The 11522-nt window shown below is 33.7% G+C and overlaps 1 pseudogene; it reads right to left on the reverse strand.

The window, feature by feature from the left end:
* Window positions 1–7962: 7962 nt before the first annotated feature.
* Window positions 7963–8165, reverse strand: LOC126767516 (small nucleolar RNA U3; annotated as a pseudogene).
* Window positions 8166–11522: the final 3357 nt, after the last annotated feature.

An 11522-nucleotide genomic window follows, 5' to 3' on the forward strand; every position in this document is an offset into this window, starting at 1 on the left:
TAAGAAGTTTCAACAATGTTGAAACATTTTTTTGACAAATGAACAGGCAAAAACGATGCGTCAATGTTTTTATTAATTGTCAACATCCGCCAGTTGTTTCTGTTTATTATAAAAATGACAGGACTGCCAATCATTTGCGGCAAAACATTAATGAGAAATTGTATAATGTATCATTTTTTTTTTGCAATTTTTGCAAAACGTGAAATGATACACACATTAAATTTCTTATGTGCACCCACCCCAATCACTCCTGAAAATTTCATTGAAATCGGGCAAGCCGTCTGGATGCGAACTTTTTTCTTAATTTTTATTTAAATTTAATAGAAAATACGTGGCTGGTGGTTTACCAGGGTGCGCCTGCACTTAGCGAATATAAGAAACGAATATAAAATAATATAATAAATATTGTTCTTACATGTAATGTATAAATATATTAAAGGATAAAGGGAAATGAGGAATTAGAATAACGAGTAATGCCGTGGTGGATATGCAAAATTAGAGTGACCAGATAAAAATTAATATTAAATATTAAATATTTACAATGTTTTCTCACCACAGTGGGTGAAATATATGTGTGTGTATAAATTTAGTAAAACTTAAGTATAAATAATAACTTAAGATTAATGCTACTCATTATTGGTAGTTCCATTGTGAAAGGAGCTGCTCGAACAGTGTCTATAAATTATATTTCAAATTAAAATGAGTATAGACAATCTTTCCATGCATATGGATTTTTCTTATTTAAATTTAATAAATAACTAGGTAATATTATATAATAATATTGCGTAATAAAATAATAAAATACTTCAGGATTACCCGGGTATTCGCTCAACCAGGGTTATTTTTTAGAGCGCGGCTGAAGGCCGCCAACGCATAATGGAGTACTACCGAAATTACTTCGGTCACCCCGGGTATTCGCTCGATCAGGGTAATTTTTTTAAGCGCGACCGAAGGCCGCCAACACAAAAAGGAGTACTACGCGAAAGTACTTTAGTCACCCCGATATGATATAAATTTTATAATATTATCATAGATTTTTACTTATTTATGTTTATTAAATATAAATCACATATTACACATACTATATGCATATGTATATGGAAAAAGTGTCCAGAACTCAATTATAACTTGAAAAATGTTGGAAAGTATTTTTTATTATAGTTAATATAGAAAAACGAATCACGCGAAAAAAAATAAAGAAAAATCGTTAAAAATCCTACATATTTGCCTCATAATTGTAAACAATCTAACCTTTTCAACGATGAGTGTGCTAAGTGATTTTTAAATGAATAAATTTAGGTAAATTATAACACAATAAAAGTGAATTGTGAACTTATTTTAATGTTTAGAGTGTGTAAAATCGTGCAGTTTGAAAATACTAATATGAATATATAGAAAACTCGTCGAACTCAGCGCGTTTTTCCTTTTCAAAATCCAATCTATTTTACAATGTTAATAAAATGAACTTTCTAGGTGAAAATAAAGAGTATAGTGACTTTGGGAAGCAGTTTCTCGAAAGCTGAGAAATATAAAAATTTGAAATGCTTTTACCAACTTATGATGAGTAAGTATTGTAACAATTTAATCAAATCATAATTTGTTGAAGCTATAATTTATTCGTTTTCTGCGCTTTGCTGGGAAAACAAAGGAAAGTCAAGAAGAATAAAATGATTAAATTGGATGCGTGCATTTTGTAATGTAGGAGATAGAGTATACGTGGATGCAAGATAAAAATTTACCCTGAAAACACTTTCGAAGCATTTTTATTGATTTATGCTTTAAATATTTTGTTCAATAAATATTCTCACCTTTAAAAGAAACCAAAATTTAATTGTTTAGTTCAGAGATCCTTCTCCACGCATATCAAATGTAACATATAGTATAGTAAAAACGCATACATATTATTTAAGTTCAATCAGTGAAATCAAGATAACAAGATATTGTAATGAAACAAGTATTTTTTTCACCTTTCATTTGGTAAATATTCTTTTTCTTCTTTACAACCGTGAGTCGGTCTAGGCAGAGAACAGTAAACGTCACTATTTGTCTCTATCCTTTGGGAGGTCACGCCTGTTGTACATCCCAAGTGCATATATTTTGCAATGTACTCGGTCCTTCCATTGGATGAGCGGGCGCCCTTGCTTCCTTTGGGCTGGAGCATCATCTTCTATGTGGAACATATTGCGTAGCCAGCGCATTTGTTGAATTTTTATGTGCTACAAGGGAGGTAACTTCTTTGTGGTGAAGTCTTACATGGCCCGCAACAGGGCGTGCCACCTCTATCTCTAGCAAGATTAACAGACAAGAACAGAAGAGAGGAAATCCTAATAGAGTGTGACGCCAATGCGGGACATACCGTATGAGGAAGCACCAGCACAAACGCCAGGAGTGAGTCGTAATCTAAATGTATATGTACTGGGGATGATAAGCCCACATTCATTTTCCAAGTATGGCAAATTTTTGGTTTGGGGAAGAAGAGGAATCAGTCGTGGTCGTCGATAACTGGAGGGAAATCCAGGACCCTCCTCCAATGTCGAAATCCCAGGAATACAGCATGGGGTAAAGTTACCAAGATAGAAACAAAAGCCTGGAAGCAAATAGGTACAAGAATACAAGCTGTATTTCGAAAGAACTAGATACAAAGATGGTAAAGTTGGAAGGGTGACCTTAGGAAAGGGTTTAGTCCCACAAGCCTCGCATTGTACCGGGTACCTTATCGAATGCTCACCATCCATATATAAAAGGACGATCAAGAGAAACCGCTCTACACGAAGAGATAAATGTTATTCAATTATAGTATTGTCACTGGCGAAGCGAATTCATATAGCGAATCGAATGTTTGGTTGAAAATTCACACGAATTCATCCAAAATTAACATTTTTGAGGTCTTTTTGGTTTATAAATTTTGTGGCAACAACGATATCCATTAAAAAAAAAAAAAAAAAACTAAATAAAAATGTTTATTTATATTTTGAAGACAGTTATGTTGAAAGGACAACAAACAATTTATTTAACTCACTCACTCTAATCCCAAGGAACTTTCTTCCGTATTGTAAGTATCTATTGCACATATCATATTACTTCTCTTATTCAGATATAAGGTAAGTATCCAACTCTTAAATCATTGCTCAGGAAAAAAATCCTTATTCTAGAACTGTAGTCAAGTAATTTTAACAACTAGTTACGCGTTGTAAATGATTCACATTAAAAGAACAAGAGAAAATAAACAAAAAAGGTGCGTGGAGTCCCTACGCGCGGATGAAGTTATACTTCTTAGTGATAGTCCAAGAAATTTTTAAAATTTTGTATGAAGGAAAACTAGAAAACTTAAATTCACATTTTATAAATTTATTATGCACATAAAATGAAGAATAAAGCAAAGTCTAAATGAAGGAACTTTGACTAGAAAAGTAGTTCTGTCTCTTCGTTGCGGAAGAGAATATGCAGCGTAATCATCTCTCTTTTGTAATCCATCAACACGCGTTGAAGGCCCAGCAGTTATCGGTGAATTGACGACCGTTGATTCATCAGTAGTTATAGATGCTCCCGCAGAGATTGATGGAACAGCAAACGTTGAATCTTTTTTACGCGCTCTCTGATATTCCGCAGCTGTTTTCCTCTTCTTCGTTTGACTGCCAGCTATCATTTCCAATTTCTCCTTTTCCCGCTCTGCTTTCTTTCGTGCTCGATATTCACGATAATATTGTGCTGTTTTTCCTCCTCTTGAAACGCGGGCTACACTGCCTTTTTCCGCTGTAAAATCAATTTAAAATAAAAACATTAAAATTTTTGCCAATCCAATTGATATTAGTTTCAAGGCACAAGTTTAATGCACAAGGTGCATCTATTACGGACAATTGAAATATTCAAGAGAAACTTATCATCACATAACCTGGAATCCGCTGTGTTAAGCGTATTATCACTGTCATTTATTTTATCAACATTGATCGGAGGTCCAGCCAATTTGGCTGCCATATTTTCTTGTGAAGATCAGGTAGGTCGGAATTCGCCTCGCAATTTTAACATTTTTTACAATTCTCTCACATATTCTAACCGAGAATATGAAGAGACAGAAATATATGTATTTATAAAATGATTTCTTTGATATTCCATAGGAAATATGAATGTTCATTTTGTATGGAAATATGTACATACATATGTATGTAAAACTTTTTTATTTTTGATTTATTATTTTTCAAATTATTTAATGCTAATTTGATCTTATTTTATAATAACTAATTTTAAATATATAAAAGATTTACCTAAACATTATGATGATATTTTCATGATTCATACGCAATGTACGAATGTAAGCAATTTCGTTTTGCCGTCGGCATTTCAATTTCTATGTGCAATATATGCTTTTGCGTTTTGCCGTCGGCATTTCCATATTGACATGCAAAAGTAATAAGTGTCAATAATTGCGCCAAAATCAAATTTATTATATATTCATATGTAAACATGTTTTAAACTTTACATAAAATTGAAGTGTCAATAATTGCGCAAATTTTCATAAAGTTGGAAATTTTGCGCGAATAAGACGTGTGCGGGTTAAGTCGTGAATTTTACTTATATTAATTAATTTGAAAGTGCCGAAAAATGCGAAACGAAATTTCAATAAATAAATAAATTTAAATTTACATGTATTTTCAATTACATTTAATTGTCAATAAATTTTTAAAAATATTTGCCCTAGTTGTCCATTTTTTATTTTCTCACACATTTCAGCCGATTTTTGTATAGAAATTTGACCGGCGTAGAAGCAAAATGCGAAACAATCATACATACATATATTATGTCGTTTGCACATTTGTCTGTATGTTTGCGAAAGCAAATGTTCTACAAAAGCATATTTTATATTTAAACAAAATTACACAAGTATACGCGGTTTTGGATCTGGGCAACCAAAAGTGGTTTCTATGACAATTGATGACACTGAATCCGAATCTTCATTTCGTTTTTTAAGATTGATTCTAGTTTGTGAAATAATCAAGAATTTAATTTTTTATAATTTTTGTCAAACTTAAAAGTAACATATCAGAAATGAAGATTGGTGGAACTTTGCCTTTTGTATTGTTTAGTATCTGTTTCACGTCCTAGAGTCCAACAGTAGTCACTCATCATGCCTTCATCCCAAAATCCTTGGTATCTTCTTTCAATGTTGGCTAGATCTTGGTGTAGCCGCTCTCCTTGTTCGTCGCTCGTATCACCCAAGTTTTCGGGAAAAAAATCGAGATGGGGATGCAGAAAATGGATCTTTAAAGACATTCTAGCTCCAATCTTTCGATAATTTTGCAACATATCGCCAATAATTTCCTTAAAATTAGGGGATTTGTGATTACCAAGAAAGTGGTGAACGATATTTTGAAAAGATGCCCATGCGGCTGCTTCATCGGGCGATAAACATTTTGTAAATTTTTTATCAGCCATTAATTTTCTAATATCAGGTCCGACAAATATTCCTTCTTTGATTTTTGCATATGACAATTTAGGAAACAACTTAACTAAATACTGAAAAGCCGGTCCTTCACGGTTTAATGCTTTGACGAAGTTCTTTATAAGGCCTAGTTCAATGTGAAGAGGTGGCAGGAAAATGTCTTGTGGATTTACAAGTGGTTCAGCGGAGACGTTTTGCTGTCCAGGCTCATATTGAGTACGACTTTGCCATTCTTTTCTCACATAATGATGTTCAGTTGCGCGGCTATCCCAGAAGCATAAAAAGCAACAAAATTTGGTGAATCCAGATTGTATCCCAGTTAAGATACCAATTACCTGTTGAAATAATATAAAAAATAAGTGTCGATTTAATTGGAATCAATGTTTAAACCTTTAGATCGCCACATATTTTCCATTTATGATCATTGTATTTGATGAAGCACAGGATCTTCCGCATTGTTTCGTAGCATTCCTTCGTTTGTACTGCATGAGCAATGGGATTAGATGGTTTTTTATTTCCATTGTGGAGAAGAACAGCTTTTAGGCTGTATTTGGAACCATCAATGAATAAACGCCATTCGTTTCGATCGTACGGTGTATTCATTTCATTAAATAAACCATTAATATCGTTACAGAAACTTATGTTGTCTTCTTTTTTGAAGAACGGTCGAAGTGTCTGATTTCTGTTTCTGTATACAGTAACTTGTGTTCGAGAGTCTAGATATTTCCATTGCTGCAACCGTGATGCTAGCAACTCTGCTTTTTGTTTGGACAAATTCAAATCACGAATCAAATCGCTTAGTTCATCTTGCGAAATTAAATGTGTCTCTTCCATGACAAAGTCGCTATCATTACTCGGGGGTGATGGAGCTAAAGTTTCCAGGACGTTTCCACTTATACTTGGACAAACTGGCAATGAATCATTAGCAGTACGTGGAACTGGCTTGGATACTGATGATACATCAGGATATTCATATTTTGCTAATTTTTTTGCATTTTTGCCTTTAATTTTCATCAAACAAAAGTTGCAATCATCTACATGGTTTTTAGGTTCTCTCCAGAGCGCTGGCATTGAAAAGGAAAAGTACTCACGTTCTCTCAATGACCACTTATACAGCTTTGTTTTGCATGCGTTACAAATAAATTTCGGTATCCATGACTTATGAGTGTCTGCTACTATTTGGGCGCATTTGTTATTATTTTGCCACTTTTTTAATCATATAACTACCACAAACGTAACAAAAACACTTTGAATCAACTTTGCAACACTGTCTGTGCATTTTTGTGCTTGTAACAGCACAATGGTGCTATCATGCGAGAACTCGGAAACTAGAATCAATCTTAAAAACTAAATGCATATTCGAATTCAGCATATCAAATATAGTTAAGAATCGTTTTTATCTGCTCAGATCCAAAATTTGACCTGAATTTGTAAACTTGTGTTATTAGAACCATCGTATGTTTCTTATGTACATGCATAACCAAACCATACTTAAGTCAGCGCAACCTAAGCATCAATGGTGGTGTTGGTGGTAAGCGCTTGGAAAGTCAAGATGTAACCACAGGTTCGAATCTCGACAGAATTAATTTTTAGTTTGTTGCTTTTAACATCGTATACTATACAAATAAATATTTATACATATATGTACATACTAATATTGCTGTGATAAATTTAATTTCTATTAGTAAGAAAAATATTTATTTGTATAGTATACGATGTTTAAAGGCATACATCTTCTATCCTATCTTGTGTATCTGCACATGCTCATATGAGTGTATGTATACGCATGTGCGCGTTCAGAAATTGAAATCATATTTTCATCACTTATCAATATAATTATTACTTGTGCGCGCATTGACTTGCATGTTCATACATTCATATATACTTATATGTACATATATTTGCATACATTGCCAAACAAATAATGCACAAGTATACAAACATACATATGCGTACACATATGAATATGTCACCAAAAAAAAATTGATCTTCACAAGACAATATAGCAGCCAAATTGGCGAAGAACAAATGTAGTAAATTTTACAACAAAAACGATTTCATTCATGAACGCAGGCGCAAATTCCACAAACGATCTCTTCATTCATAAAAACAGAGGCCGTAACATCTCCCCGAGCATGCCTTTGCCAACAAGTCGTCTTTTCGCGACGATGGCAAAAGCCAAAAATCATAAATTGCACAACTTTCTGGTGCTTCTCGCAAAAATCTGCGTCGATATGTATTCACGATCATACGTATACATACATACATATTTACGCATGTTTGTAGGCGCAGCTGCTATAGCGGCAAAGGGTGACAATCGGCGGCCATTACTTTACTTATGCCATAGAAATTCTATTGCTACGAATATGAAAATGACAACGAAATAAAGTAAATATGCATATTTCTAAAGGTCATTAATTTCTTTGAAGAAATGAAAGGAATGAATGATCCTGAGAAGTATAGTCTTAACTTTTCAACGGTCAACGCAGAGCATTTCAACCAAAAGGAATTTATTCATTAAAATCACCACTCAGAAGTCGTTTTATCCGTTGTAAGCGAACGATTTTCGAAGAAACATCATTTCTAATATGCCACAAGACAAAATTAGAAATGAACTTTTTAAACCTCACGCTATCAGATAAAACGAAAATACTTCGTCATTGCGGGTCGATTTCCAAAAATGTAAATGAAGACTAACTACAGAAATGATCCTGTAAAGTATAGCCTTACTTTTTCAACGGCCAACGCAGAGTATTTCAACCAAAATATACGCAAAATAGTTGAGAATTCGCAAAAATGAAAAACAAACGAAAGAAAAAGAAGCATAACTTTAATAATGCACAAGCATACAAACATAGGCCGACTTCCTAAACGCAAGTTGCGATGCATAACTCGAAAAAATGCGTATGAAATGCAAAGCTGATTTTCAACGCAACTCTGCGTTGCAAATAAATGCTTTGCATATAAATGACGTTTAGGAACGTCATCGTAAAACTCATACATAAAACATATGTCAAATAATGACTGGTGTTACAAAGAACGAAATTTTGAGTTAATATGGACGAGAGAAGAAATTATTCATTAATTTTATTAGCAAATGCTGAAGAATTAGCTTTAGCTTTAGCTAATTCTTCAAATATTAAGTTAATAAAAAAACTAATTGAAAAGAAAAAAAGAAGCAGCAGTTGTTATTAAGGACTTTGAATTTAACGAGAAGAAAGGTGGTGAAAAATAAAAATTTTTGTGGATCTATTGTATTGATGGAAGACGATATATTTTATTCCCATTTTCGGATGCGAAGAAGCACGTTCAAGGTAAGTACACAATTGAATTTCAAATATGGATAACATAAAACGTGTTCGCTGCAATTTCAGAGGCTGATGACTATGCTACAACCAATGTGGACCGAATCATCAACAGGTCGTACTGCAGTTTCCATGGAAAAGGCATTGTATTTGACAATTTGGAAGCTTGCCAATAATACATCATTTCGACAAATTAGTGACAGATTTGATGTAGGAATGGGCGCCACTTATAGAGCATTTATTAAAATCCTCAAACTTATATGTCGTCTAAAATCGACAATAATAAAATTTCCAACTACTACTGCAGCTCAAAAAAAGATCGCTGATTGGTTTTCTCAACGTCGCCACAATATATTTCCTTTTGTATTAGGATGCATTGATGGAACGCACATTCCCATATCACAACCAAAAAATGATGCAATAAGTTTCTATAACAGAAAAGGGACGTTTTCCATCATTGCACAGGTAATTACACATGTATACTCATCTCTTGTCAAATTATAATAAGCAATTTGTATAGGCCATTGTTGACAGCGATATGAAATTTCTGGACGTCTTTGTCGGCTGTCCCGGACGATGTCATGACACATCAGTGTGGCAAAGGAGCCCATTTCGTAGAGCACTAGTAAGCGGTGAATTAAAAATTCCACCAAATCACCACTTCTTAGGCGACGCAGCTTATCCGCTAGACACGTTTCTCATGGTGCCATATCGGGATAATGGTTTTTAACATCGTAGCAGAGCAAATTTAACACTATTTTAAGCACTAATCGAGTTTTTGTTGAACAGGCGTTCGGGATATTAAAACAAAAGTTCAGAATTTTAAAATTTATTGGTGTACAGCTCGCTCATATTCCAAAAATTATTGTATTAACGTGCATGATAATACATAACGTGATTATAATCAATGAAGGTCAGCAAAACATTGATTGCATAGAATTGGACGAAGAGGAGGCCCAAACATCTGAAGTTAGTGTTCCATCATTGCAAAGAGATGAAGCCCAACAAAACGAAATGCCCTGGCAGCGTTGTTTTCAAGTTGAATTAAACGACAATTCTAAAATAAAAACACAATTTGAATAACATGAACATAAATGTATTTTATTTCATAATATAGGAACTTTCAAAACTATAACATATATATATATATATATATATATATATAATATAAATTTCTTATAATTATATTATAGTAATCTATATATATAAAAATCAATGCCACTTTCTTTGTAATTTCATCACTCATAAACGGCTGAACCGATTGGCTGATTTTTTGTTGTTGTATTTGTTATTATTAGGAGAAGGTTCTTATGTAAGAAAAAATTACGAAAGTTGCCGGAAAACCCCAAAAAACAGCCCTTTTCTTTTTCCCATACAAACGTATATATTACTCCGGATACACATGTACAGATGTAACGCTAACCCTCGAGAACGGCGGAACCAGTCTTTATGAAATCAGAAGTTGTTCGCTGTGGATCAGGAAAGGGTTAGATATAAAAAAAACATATACTTTTCATAAGGAAAAGTCGAAAAATTGGAAATTTCCAAAAAGTGACTTTTCATACAATTCTTTTTTGTTTTGTTTTTCAATATTTTGATTTGTAAATTATTTTAATCGTTCAATTTCGGTCGCTTGCTTTTTTATTCCGGTTATTTAAAAGAATAATTATTGAAAATTATTCAGTGAAAACTTTATGTGTGTTTCAAACGAAGTGATCATATAAGAAATTAGTTTAAAGAAAATGCCGGCACGTCCAAAATCAAACATAGGTCGACGTACTCGAAATGCTCGGGGCGTGTTGTCACAAAGAGTATCACAAAGTGCAGTGCGACGTCGACGAAATAGAGTTGAAGAAGCTCATCATGCAAGACATCCAGCAAGACCTACGCGAATACGACGTCGTGTTTTGGAAGATATGTTCCGTGCTGCATTTGATTACGACCCTTCGATCGACTATAATGTGCATGGATATATTATATGCCCACATTGTGAAGCGGTTAAATTCTCGGGTGAAACGGCTGGAATGTGTTGCGCTAACGGGAAAGTAAAATTGCCGGAATTTGAACCGCCTCCTGAACCATTACAATCATTAATTTTTGAGACATCACCAGAATCGAAACATTTTTAAATCATATACAAGAGTACAATTCGTCTTTTCAAATGACTTCTTTCGGCGCTACAAAAATTATAAGATATCAATTTATGCCGACATTTAAGGTGATTGCATGGAATATTTGATGGTTTTTTCAATGAATAGGGAAAAATTTATTCATAACATTGCATACATGTTACAGATCCAAGGTCGAATTTATCACCTAGCTTACCTATTAATAATTTATTCAATTTTTTTTTTAATATAAATATTTATCGGCTATTATACTTCATTTAATTTTTTTCATTATAGACATTTTTGTCATCTAAATTCTCGGGTGAAACGGCTGGAATGTGTTGCGCTAACGGGCAAGTAAAATTGCCGGAATTTGAACAAGAGTATCAAACTGTAGATAACTGGCTCAGTAATCAGACATTGAGTATGTATTATACCACATGCATCCCAAAAGACTGATGTCATAACCTCTCCCGCCGCCTTTTTCGTTTTTCCACGCCTGAGAACCGCTTCATCAGGTTCATCATGTGCAGTCCACTACAATGACTGTCGATTTGACTCCAGTCAAATGAAATGATGGAGCTATATTTCTATCACTGACGAAAAATTTCGACTCTATTCCGATTAGATAGCACTTAAACACTTCTCAGAATCAGTTATTCGTTATTTTTG

This window comes from Bactrocera neohumeralis, unplaced genomic scaffold (genome assembly GCF_024586455.1).
Source record: "Bactrocera neohumeralis isolate Rockhampton unplaced genomic scaffold, APGP_CSIRO_Bneo_wtdbg2-racon-allhic-juicebox.fasta_v2 ctg735, whole genome shotgun sequence".
NCBI classification, from domain to species: domain Eukaryota; kingdom Metazoa; phylum Arthropoda; class Insecta; order Diptera; family Tephritidae; genus Bactrocera; species Bactrocera neohumeralis.